This window comes from Chiloscyllium plagiosum, chromosome 36 (assembly GCF_004010195.1).
Source record: "Chiloscyllium plagiosum isolate BGI_BamShark_2017 chromosome 36, ASM401019v2, whole genome shotgun sequence".
In the NCBI taxonomy this organism is placed as follows: Eukaryota; Metazoa; Chordata; class Chondrichthyes; order Orectolobiformes; family Hemiscylliidae; genus Chiloscyllium; species Chiloscyllium plagiosum.
Window position 1 is genome coordinate 955,772 of NC_057745.1, and position 12,389 is coordinate 968,160.

The window sequence follows — 12,389 nt, forward strand, 5'->3', positions numbered from 1 at the left end:
GCTTCGGCGGGTCGGTGTGGACTTGTTGGGCCGAAGGGCCTGTTTCCACACTGTAATCTAATCTAATCTAATCTAATCTAATAAAGGCTGCTACAATGAACCATTCACTTAATGTCCTGAGGAAGGTTAATAACTGTGGGTAACATGTCAACAACTGATCACTGATCTAACTCACCATAAACCTGTGATTTAACAGTTAAAATGTATAGCATTATCAGTGTATCACTATGTAAAACTCCAACTCACTATGTTCTGGAACATTCCGAAGATCCCACAGTGGTCAATATGGTGAGTGCCTACGTTTCTAAGTTTCATTCTAAGAATCTAAGGCGGCACGGTGGCACAGTGGTTAGCACTGCTGCCTCGCAGCACCAGAGAACCGGGTTCAATTCCCGCCTCAGGCGACTGACTGTGTGGAGTTTGCATATTCTCCCCGTGTCTGCGTGGGTTTCCTCCGGGTGCTCCGGTTTCCTCCCACAATCCAAAGATGTGCAGGTTAGGTGAATTGGCCATGCTAAATTGCCCGTAGTGTTAGGTAAGGGGTAAATGTAGGGGAATGGGTCTGGGTGGGTTACGCTTCGGCGGGTCGGTGTGGACCTGTTTCCACACTGTAGGAAATCTAATCTAATGTGGCCCTTGTTGTCCGGGCTGAGATGTTTATTGTCCACCCGGGTTGACCCTTGAGAAGTGACAGTGCAATCAGGGAGGACGTTTCAGGACTTTCTATTGAGCGACGATGGAGCAAGTACTTGCTAACTGTAGAGATGCTCTCACTAAGGATTTGGTTTCTATTTACTAGCACATGTAATTAATTCTCTGGTTTCTGGCCTGTGTTTTCCCCTATACAGTGCACCTAAGAACATAAGAAATAGGAGCAGGAGTAGGCCATCTGACCCATTGAGTCCATTCAATAAGATCATGGCTGACCTTCTCCAGGAGTCAGGTCCATGTAACCAGCCACTCACTATAACCCTTAGCTCCTTTACTGCTCAAACATCTTTCATGTTTTAGTGTTTGCTGGGCGTGTCGTTATTGCAGATCATGAAAGGAGGAGATCCACAGTAGATCCCTAGGAACCACGTCAACAGTTCATTTGCAAAGAGGATGTGACAGAGATCTAGCTGGTGATTGGCTAATCGGGAAATGAAGTCTGATGCAGAAAAAGAGGTGAAGACAAGAGGGACAGGGGAAAGAAATGATCTCGCAATGACTTCATACATTCTTCTACTCTCACGCTCTGGATGGGGAGCTGCTCAGTTACATTGTAATTTGATCATTTCAACACTTCATCTCAATTCCAGACTTGCTCGTTTCTTTTTACCACTGACCAACTGTCTTGAGGCTCTGCTCCTGTCTGTCACAGCCCACCAATTGTTAGAATATGTTGGCACTCTGTCTTTACTGAACAATTTATTAGCTGTTCCTGTCACCATAAGAAGTAAGACATTGGATGATCAGGATGTGGAGGTGCTTGTGTTGGACTGGGGTGGACAAAGTCAGAAGTCACATGACACCAGGTTATAGTCCAACAGGTTTAATTCAAATCACAAGCTTTCAGAGCGCTGCTCCTTCATCAGTTCACCTGGGAGATGGTGGCTTAGTGGTGTTATCACTGGATTATTAATCCTGAGATCCAGATAACATTCTGGGAACTCAGGTTTGATTCCCACCACGGCAGTTGATGGAATTTGCATTAAATAAATATCTGAAATTAAGAATCTAATGATGACCACGAATTGCTGTTGATTGTTGGGAAAAACCATCTGGTTCACTAATGTCCTTTAGGGAAGGGAGCTGCTGTCCTTACCTACATGTGACTCTAGACCCACAGCGATGTGGTTGACTCTTACCTGCCCTCTGGGCAATTATGGATGGGCAGTAAATGCTGGCGCAGTCAGAGATACCCTCATCCTATCAGCTAATAAAGAAAACAAAGCTGTTTCTACATCAGGAGAGTCAGGACAAGAAAACACAAATTTCAGAAAATTAGCAATAAGGCAGGTTAAGTGAGTGGGCAAAAATGTTGTTGGTGGAATATAATGTGAGGAGATTTGGGGTCATGCACATTTGCAGGGAGAATAGAGGAGCTGAATATTATTTAACTGCAAAAAACTACAGAACAGAGGGATTTGAGATTCCTTATCCATGAATCACGAAAAGCTAGCATTCAAGTTCATGAGGTAAAATAAAATGTTAGCCTTTATTTCAAAGGGATTGAAGTATAAAAATAGCTAAGTTTTTGTAAAACCATACAAGGTACCAGTCGGACCTCAGCTGGAACACTGAACAGTTCTGGGCCCCCTATCCAAGGAAAGACAGACTGGCCTTGGAGGCAGGTCCAGAGAAGGTTCACTTGGCTGATCCCAGGAAGAGAGGGACTGTCCTATGAGGAGAGGTTAAGTATGTTGGTCGTACTCAGTGGAGTTCAGAAGAATTAGAGGAGGCCTTATTGAAAAAATAAGATTCTTAAGGGGTTGATAGGGTAAATACTGAGAGGCTGTTTCTCCTGTGGCAGAGTCTAGGATGAGAGAACATACCCTCAGTAAGGAGTTACCCAATTAAGACAGAGATGAGGAGGAATTTCTTCCCTCAGAGAGGAGTGAATCTGTGGAATTCTTTACTGCAGACGGCAGTCGAGGCTGGGTCATTCAGGATATTCAAGGCTCAGCGACAGATTTTTAGTCAGTGAGGGGATTGAAGCGTTATGAAGAAAAGGCGGGAAAGTGACATTGAGGATGATCAGATCAGCCATGATCATATCGAATGGTGGAGCAGACTCGAAGGGCTGAATGGCCTACTTCTGTTCCTACATCTTATGGTTAAGGGTAGGGTAAGGCGATAGCAAGAAATGTCTTAAGCAGCAAATAATTGTGTTCTGCAATGAACTGTTTAAAAGTACAGCAGAAATCAGTGCAACAAAAACTTCTAGAAAGGCACGCGGTTCAATATTTGCAGTTTAAAACTGCAGCAATATGAGGTGGAGGGTTGTAGCACTTTAAAAGAGTTAGCACAGGAGCAATTGGCTGAATGGCTTCTACCTGTGATCTAAGATTCTATATTTTAGAAAAATAATAAAAGCACTCGGATAAATTTCAATCAGCTTGCAGCGTGATAACCCTGTGTTCTAGATGCTGAATCTTTCACATTCTAGACTGACTGTTCTAGATCACCAACTTGACATGAAGATTTTTTTAAAAAAACATCATTTTGCCCTTTGGAGCACCTCTTGTCCAGCTGGCTTAAGTTCGGAGATACCGGGAGGCCTGCATCTAAACTGCATGAAATAGTAAATAACAGCCTTCCCTCAGTCACAGCACAAGGCCACACCTCCTATTTCTTCCATCATTTAAAAACAATGGTCATTCAATTGAATTTCAGTATGAAATCTCCCCATCACTGCCTGATCTCTCAATCTCACACTCTCGTCAACCCCTTTCTCAGCTACATTTACATCCAGTTCCCTCTTGAATCAGCTGGCACTAGTGTCACAAAGCACCATATATTTCCAGCAGTCACTTGAGCTGATTTTGAGCACCTTGGCAATGTCAGCAGAAAGCCTGACCACAGGGAGATGCTGGGTCTATTAATCCCTGATGCTGCTCCAACAACAATCATTTATATAGAGTCTTTAATGTTGAAAAAGATCCCAAGATGTTTTACATAGCAACAGGAAACTAAATGGTATCCAGGGCAAGTCAGCCTGTTCTGTCTGGCATCCCATTCTCCACCTTAAACCTTCATTCTGTCCATTAATCACGCACAGTCACAGCAGCGTGTACCTTCCACAAGATGCCCTGCCAAAATTCACCATGCCCCCTCCAACAGCATTTTACAAACTGTGTCCTCTGCTCCCTTAACAAAAACCCCAAAGAACTACAAATGCTGCAAATCAGAAAAAAAGACTTAACACTCTTTGGGTCACTGGACCCGAAACATTAACTCTGCTTCTCTGCACAGATGCTGCCTGACCTGCTGAGGTTTCCCAGTAATTTCTGCTTTTGTTCCCTCTGCCCCTTAGAAAGACCAGGGCATCAGATATACGGGGACACCACCATCTGCAGGGTCCCTCCAGGCCACACATCATCTTGACTCAGAACATAAGATAAAGGAGCAGCAGTGGGCCACTCAGCCCCTCAAACCTGCCCTGCCATTCAATAAGATTAAAGCCAATCTGCCCTAGGCCTCAGTTCCATTTATCTCTCCACCCTGGAGGCTTCCTGCCTCTATTCCTGATGAAGGGCTTTTGCCCGAAACGTTGATTTTCCTGCTCTTCGGATGCTGCCTGACCTGCTGTGCTTTTCCAGCACCACTCTGATGTAAACTCAATTCCTGTTTTGCACCAGCTCCTTAACTCCCCAATATTTTAAAACCCTCTTCAAATACCTCCAGTGATCTAGCCTCCATAACGCTCTGGGAGAAAGAAATCCAGGCATTCACTACCATCTGGGAGAAGCAGTCCCTTCACATCTCAGTGTCCCCCCTTTTTCTTTAAACTGTGTCCCACAGTTTTGGTTGCCCCACTAATGTTCAGAGAACAGAGAAAATGCTAAAAGGGGGATGGTGTGGCTTTGTTAATTAAGGGTAGTATTACAACAGCTGAGATAACATGTGAGGACTCATCCACTGACATAGTTTGGACTGAGGTTAGAAACAGGAAAGGAGAGGTCACCCTATTGGGAGTTTTTTGTAGGCCTCTGAAATATTCCAGGGATGTAGAGAAAAGGATAGCAAAGATGATTCTCGATAGGAAACAAGAGTAACAGGGTAGCTGTTATGGGAGACTTTAACTTCCCCAACATTGACTGGGAATACTATAGCTCAAGTAGTTTAGATGGGTCCATTTTTGTTCAATGTGTGCAGGAGGGTTTTCTGACACAGTATGTAGACAGGCCAACTAGGGGTGAGGCCATACTGGATTTGGTACTGGGGAATGAACCCGGCCAGCTATTAGATTTGGAGGTAGGTGAGCACTTTGGCGATAGTGACCATAATTCGGTTATGTTTACAATAGCAATGGGCAGGGATAGGTATATACCGCAGGGAAAGAGGTATAACTGGAGGGAAGGGCAATTATGATGCGATTAGGCAAGATTTAGGGTGCATAGGATGGGGAAGGAAACTGTAGGGGATGGACACACTTGAAATGTGGAGCTCATTCAAGAAACAGCTACTGTATGTCCATGATAAGTATGTACCTATCAGGCAGGGAGGTAGTTTCGGGAGAGGGAACCATGGTTTACCATCGACGTTAAAGCTCTTGTCAAGAGGAAGAAGAAGGCTTACGTGAGGATGAGGCAGGAAGGCTCAGTTAGGGGGCTTGAGAGTTGTAAGCTAGCCAGAAAATATCTAAAGAGAGGACTAAGAAGAGCCAGGAGGGGACATGAGAAGTTGTTGGGGGATAGGAACAAGGAAAACCCTAAGACCTTCTATAGGTATATCAGGAATAAAAGAGTGACTAGAGTAAGTTTGAGCCAATCAAAGATATTAATGGAAAGTTGTGTGTGGAATCTGAGGACAGAGGGGAAGTGCTTATTGAATACTTTTTGTCAGTATTCACATTGGAATAGGGGAAGGTTAGTGAGAATACAGAGATACAGGCTACAAGATTAGATGGGATTGAGGTTGACAAAGAGGAGGTTTTAGCAATTTTGGAAAATCTGAAAATAGATAAGACCCCGGGGCTGATGGGGTTTATCCTCGGATTCTCTAGGAAGCCAGGGAGGAGATTGCAGAGCGTTTGGCTTCGATCTTTATGTCATCATTGTCGACAGGAGTAGTGCCAGAAGACTGGAGGATAGCAAACGTTGTTCCCTTGTTTAAGAAGGGGAGTAGAGACAATCCACGTAATTATAGGCCAGTCAGCCTTACTTCAGTTGTGGGGAAGGAGTTGGAAAAGGTTATAAGAGATAAGATTTATCATTATCTGAAAAGGAATAATTTAATTAGAGATAGTCAACACGGTTTTGTGAAGGGTAGATTGTGCCTCTCTAACCTTATTGAGTTCTTTGAGAAGGTGACAAAACAGGCGGATGAGGGTAAAGCGGTTGATGCGGTGTATATGGATTTCAGTAAGGTATTTGATAAGGTTCCACACGGTAGGCAATTGCACAAAATACAGAATTTGGGATTGAAGGTGAGTTAACGGTTTGAATCAGAAACTGGCGAGCTGAAGAAGACAAAGGGTGGTGGTTGATGGGAAATGTTCATCCTGGAGCCCAGTTACTAGTGCTGTGCCACAAGGATCTGTTTTGGAGCCACTGCTGTTTGTCATTTTTATAAATGATCTGGATATGGGCATAGAAGGATGGGTTAATAAATTTACGGATGATTCTAAGGTAGGCAGAGTTGTAGATAGTGCTGAACGATGTTGTGGGTTACAGAGGGACATAGATAAGATGCAGAGCTGGGCTGAGAAGTGGCAAATGGAGTTTAATATGGAAAAGTGTGAGGTAGGTCACTTCAGAAGAAGTAAGAGGAATGCTGAGTACTGGGCTAATAGTAAAATTCTTGGCAGTGTAGATGAACAGAGAGATCTCGGTGTCCAGGTGCATAAATCCCTGAGAGTTGCCTCCTGGGTTGTTCGGGTTGTTAAGAAGGCATACGATGTGTTGCCGTTTATTGGTAGGGGGATTGAGTTTCGGAGCCATGAGGTCATGCTTCAGCTGTACAAGACACTGGTAAGGCTGCACCTGGGGTATTGCATACAGTTCTGGTCACCGCATTATAGGAAAGATGTGGAAGCTTTGGAAAGGGTTCAGAGGAGATTTACTGGGATGTTGCCTGGTATGGAAGGAAGGTCTTACGAGGAAAGGCTGAGGGAACTGAGGCTGTTTTTGTGGGAGAGAAGAAGTGATCTAATCAAGACATATAAGATCATCAGAGGGTTAGACATGGTGGACAGTGAGAGCCTTTTTCTTCAGATGGTGAAGGCTAACACAGTGGGACGTAGATTTAGATTAGATTCCCTACAGTGTGGAAACAGGCCCTTCGGCCCAACCAGTCCACACCGACCCTCCGAAGAGTAACCCACCCAGACCCATTGCACTCTAACCAATGCACCTAACACTATGGGCAATTTAGCATGGCCAATTCACCTGACCTGCACATCTTTGGACTGTGGGAGGAAACCAGAGCACCCAGAGGAAACCCACACAGACACGGGGGGAATGTGCAAACTCCACACAGACAGTCACCCAAGGCCGGAATCGAACCTGGGACCCTGGTGCTCTGAGGCAGCAGTGCTAACCACTGAGCCACCGTGCCGCCCACTAGGACAGATATCAGAGGTAGTTTCTTCACTCAGAGAGTAGTCGGGGTGTGGAATGGCCTGCCTGCAACAGGAGTAGACTCACCAATGTTAAGGGCATTTAAATGGGCATTAGAAAAACATATGGATAATAATGGAATGGTGTAGGTTAGACGGGCATCAGATTAATTTCACACGTCGGTGCAACATCGAGGGCTGAAGGGCCTGTACTGCGCTGTAATGTTCTATGTTCTAATAGAAGTATCTCCTCAATAAGATCACCCCTTATTATTCTTATAAACCCTAACGAATAAAGGTCTAATCTGCTTAGCCATAAGTCAATCTCTTCATCCTGAAATCAGCCAAGTGATTCCACCAATGTGCATGACCCAACACTTTCCTACAGTAAACTCCACCTGCCAAGTGTGTGCCCAATCACTTAACCAATCCATATCCCCTTGCAGCTTTCTCATACCTTATCACAACATGCCCTCTCCCCCAAGATTTCAATGTAAATAGTAAATAATTGAGGCTCCAGGACTGATCTTTGTGACACTACACTAATTATGCCTTTCCAACTTGAAAAAGACCCAGCAATCTCAACTCTCTGTTTTCTGTGTTAACCGATCCTCAACCCATATTACTACATTATCCCCAATAGTATCTGCTCCAATCTTCATTGAAGATGAAGAATCACAGAATCTCTACAGTGTGGAAACAGGCCCTTTGGCCTGTTATGGACTAGGCCAAACCATTCAAAACATTCTTAAGCAGGCAACCCCAGACCATAACTTTGCAATTGGTTTCGGTAAGTGTACAGTGAAAATTACCCAGAGTAAGTTAACTAGGTTGACTACCAGGTTTTTAAACAAACAAAAATTGATTCACAAAATTACACAATGAAACACAAAGAACAGAATAAAAAATCCCTACAGAACTGTATCCAAACTAGACTTAATTATGCTGTTCCGAATGTAATAACAGCCCCAATGAGCAAATCCCCTCAAAAAGCAGTAAAAATGGAACAAATGCTTACAGGTTGAAGTTAGAAGGGTAGAAGGAGAGAGAGAGCCTGTTTCCATACAGCTGAATGCCTAACTAGTTCTGGGCTGAACTGCTCAACTAGAGAGCTGACCACTCCCCTTTCATTATACAGGTCACTTCTAGAAAATGACCACTTTGGCCTGAATTCTCATCTGTTTACATGTAAACAAAAAGGCCTCTCAATACTCTTTAATCTCTGTACCATACCATCTAATCGGAACCAGGAGCTGTTTACGACTTATCTGAAAAACCCAAGGACACAGTATCCTTGAGAAAAGGAACAGCTTTTAGAAAAAAAGGGACCAGCTTTGTGACAGTCCCACACTGACCCTCAGAAGAGTAAGCCACCCAGACCCATACCCCTATTACTCTACATTTACCCCGATTAATGCACCTAACATACACATCCATAAACAATACGGGCAGTTTAGCACGGCCAATTCACCGAACTTGCACATCTTTGGACTGTGGGAAGAAACTGGAGAACCCGGAGAAACCCACTCAGACACGGGGAGAATGTGCAAACTCCACACAGACAGTCACCTGAGACTGGAATCAAACCCAGGTCCTTGGTACTGAGTGGCAACATTGCTAACCATTGAGCCACCGTGCCACCCCTTCTTGTGCAATAAATGTTAATGTCAAATTTTATCAAATGCCTTCTGAAAATCCAAATACACCACATCTTCTGGTTTCCCTTTATCAACATTGCTTGGAAATTTGTTTCCATTGTTTCGCTGTTGCTGGGTCAAAATCCTGGAACTCCTTCCCTTTAGTGTGTCCACCTACAGCACATGGACTGCAGCGGTTTAAGGCGGCAGCTCAGCACCACCTTCTCAAGGGACAACTAGGGATGGCCAATAAATGCCAGTGATGCCCATATACCAGGTTTTGAAAAAACACTCTGCCCATTATTAGAAACAATCATGTATGATGGTCAACATTGGCCAGGCATTGCCTATTGACCACCACTATAGCTGGAGAACATTACAGAGAGGGGGAAAAAAAAGCAAGACATGCATTTCTATAGACACTTTTTATCCTTCAGCTCATTCCAAGTTGCTTCACAGGAATTGAGTATTTTGGACATGCAGTCACTGTTGTTGTATAGAAACTGTGACAACTGATTTTTGTACAGCAAGATCCCTTAAACAGCAATGTGACAACAACCAGGTAATCAGATTGTTTTTGTGGTTTTGGCCGTGAGACTCCCACTGATCGGGAGAGAAACCCCCTGCTCTGTTTCCAATACTTCACTAAAGTTGATGATATTTATCTGAGAGGGCAGACATTGGGTTAATGTCTCAGTTGACCTTCCGGCCCCTCTGACAGCTTGGCTTTCCGTCGGTCTGGATTCTGCACTCAGCTCCTGAACCGGGGCCAGCCCCCAGAGACTGGGCTGAGAAGTGGCTTTGTAACCAGGGACAAGAGTATCGAGCGTGAAAAGCAAAGCAGCTTCTACAGAGAGAAGGGACTGGGAGTTACCTTGTAAGATAGTCGATGTGTTGGAAAGCTGTCTCTCCTGCTGGTTTGGCCCTGTCAGTGCGGGAAAAATGGGCAACGCACCGAGAGCTTTGCTGAGAATCCGGGGACCGAGGCTGAGCACCCGCACTTTGACATCTCGGTAACAGTGGTTTATCATCCGAAGGTGAACATTGACTTTGGTCTTAATCTTGATTAAACATTTAACCATGGCTCCCTGTCAAACACGACTGTTAATTTCAATTCTTGCCAACATTAAAGATTTCTCCAAACAGTGAGTGTGGCGAGCTGTATTTGATGAGATACTGGACAAACACAGGGCAGATGCAAGCAGCTGAAATCGGAAACCTTCAGGCCCAACAAAATTACGGCGACATAAATGGCCAGTGAACAAGTGACATCAAGTCTCGTGCTATTTGCAAACGTGCTATTTATACCATTGCTGCTTAACGGTTTATAAATGATTCTTGTTCAGGTTCTCGGGTTTCAGCAGAGAAAGGCTAGAAGCTCTTCACACCCACAATCTCCTCCTGGTTTCCTCGGCAGGTCTTCAAACACTTTTGTAACAATGTGGCTGGCTTCTTAACACCATGATAATACTGGGCAGCAGAGCATAATGGCACCACACACAGCAGTAGCCTAGGGAGAGATCATGTGATTCTCCCCTACCTGATATTCCCTCTCCCCTCTGTCTGCTTCAATAACACACACACACTCTCTCTCTCAGCTGTCCCATTAAACCAAGCTAAGATTCTATTTTAAAATTCTCCACTGTATTTTGCAATCCCTCTCTCTCTCTGTAATCTCCTCCAGACCAAAAATGTCTGGAGATATTGGTGCTCTTCCAAAGCTTGCCTCCAGTGCTGACAATCCCTATCATTGCCATGCCATTGTTGTCAGAGTTTTGGGCACACACTTGCCTCTGAGCCTGAAGGTTCAATTGAGCGTGAAAGGTAAAAACGTACTGAGGAAATGCCACACAGTCAGGAGTGTTGTCTTTCAGCTCCTAATAAGGCCGGACAGGTGCAAATCCTGTGGAGGAGTAAGGGTAATCTCCCTGATGTCCTAATCTATATAGTCCATTCGTCAACATCAATAAACCAGATTACTGGTCGTTGTGATGTTGTTGGAGGTTGCTGTGCACAAATTGGCTGCTGTCTTCCTGCATTACAATAGTGATCCCATTTCAAAAACCATAGTTCATTGCCTGTTTAGCACTTTGCAACATCGGTGGTCATGCAAGGTGCTATATGAATGTATATCTGTTTTACTCTTGCCATTGGCAGTGTGTTTCAGCTGCCTGGACCCAAAGGTTTGGATTTCCTCCCTAAAGGTCTCCACCAATCCCTTGCTTTCTTCCCTTAACACACTCCATTAAACCTACCTGTTTGATCAGGGTTTTCATCACCTGTCCCTCAACATCACCTCAAATGGTGTAGTGTCAAATATTGTTTGATAATCACTGCAGTAAGTCAGCTTGATTTGTTTTACTGTGTTAAAAGTGCAGTACAAATTTGACAATATAAAATAAAGAGACAACCTTAAAGAAATGCAGGGACGGAGAGGCCTGGTTGTATATGTGCACAGGTCATTAAAGGTGGCAGTACAGGTGCAGGGAGTTAATAAACCATATAGTATCTGAGGATTTATTAACAAGGACAGAGTATGGTCTGGAGAGGAGGTAATGTTTGACTTGCTTAAGGCAGTAGTTGGGCCTCAGCTGGAGTAATGCATCCAGTTCTGTGCACTTTAAGGAGGTGAAAACATTCAACAGCATACAGAAATGATCTTCAACAATGATCCCCAAAGGTGACAGGTTTCAGACAAGACGACAGACCGGAGACACTAGGGCAGATCTGCTTGGAGAGAAGGTTGAGCAGAGATTTGGGAAAGATTCAAAATCCTGAGATGTCTGGAAAAAGGGAGAAAATGGTCCCACTCCTTACAGGATCGAGGACAATTAAAGTAATTCCTAAAAGTAGTAAAAACAACAAAAGGAAAACCTTTTTTTTAAAGATTAGATTCCTTACAGTATGGAACAGGCCTTTTGGCCCACAAGTCCACACTGACCCTCCAAAGAGTAACCCACCTCCCTAACAATATGGGCAATTTAGCACAGCCCATTCACCTGACCTGCAGGAGGAAATCCACACAGACACAGGGAGAATGTATAAACCCCACAGAGACAGTCACCCAAGGTGGGAATTGAACCCAGGTCCCTAGCACTGTGAAGCAGCAGTACTAACCACTGAGCTACCATGCCACCCAATTGATTAGTTAGGATATGTAAATGCACTTCCTGAGACTGTGCTGGAGGTAGATTCAGTTGAGGCTTTTAACTGATGGCTATTTGTAAAGGAACCATGGGCAGTGTTGTGGGAGAATGACACTGAGCAAAATGCTCATTGGGAGAGCCAACACAGACACAATGGGATGAATGGTCTCATCCTGAGCTGTAACTGCTCTGTGATAGGAAAATGAATAGGATTTCCATCTGGGCTCATATGTTCCATTCGTCAATAACCAAACCAATAAGGTTAATATTGTTCCAACTGTCTCTCTGCCCTCCATTCTGATAGCTCATTGGTCTCTCTGTTGTAATGGAAAATTATCCATT

The 12,389-nt window shown here is 44.2% G+C and overlaps 1 protein-coding gene and 1 long non-coding RNA gene across 6 annotated transcripts in view; both read right to left on the reverse strand.

Moving 5' to 3' along the window:
- LOC122540882 overlaps positions 1-10,987 on the reverse strand; it is an 18,974-nt gene extending 7,987 nt beyond the window's left edge. The window contains exon 1 of the long non-coding RNA XR_006309442.1: positions 9,776-10,987. This is a non-coding gene — a long non-coding RNA (uncharacterized LOC122540882). The remainder of the gene's footprint in view (positions 1-9,775) is intronic.
- LOC122540881 (FERM domain-containing protein 5) overlaps positions 1-12,389 on the reverse strand; it is a 249,103-nt gene that overhangs the window by 14,326 nt on the left and 222,388 nt on the right. The window lies entirely within an intron of this gene.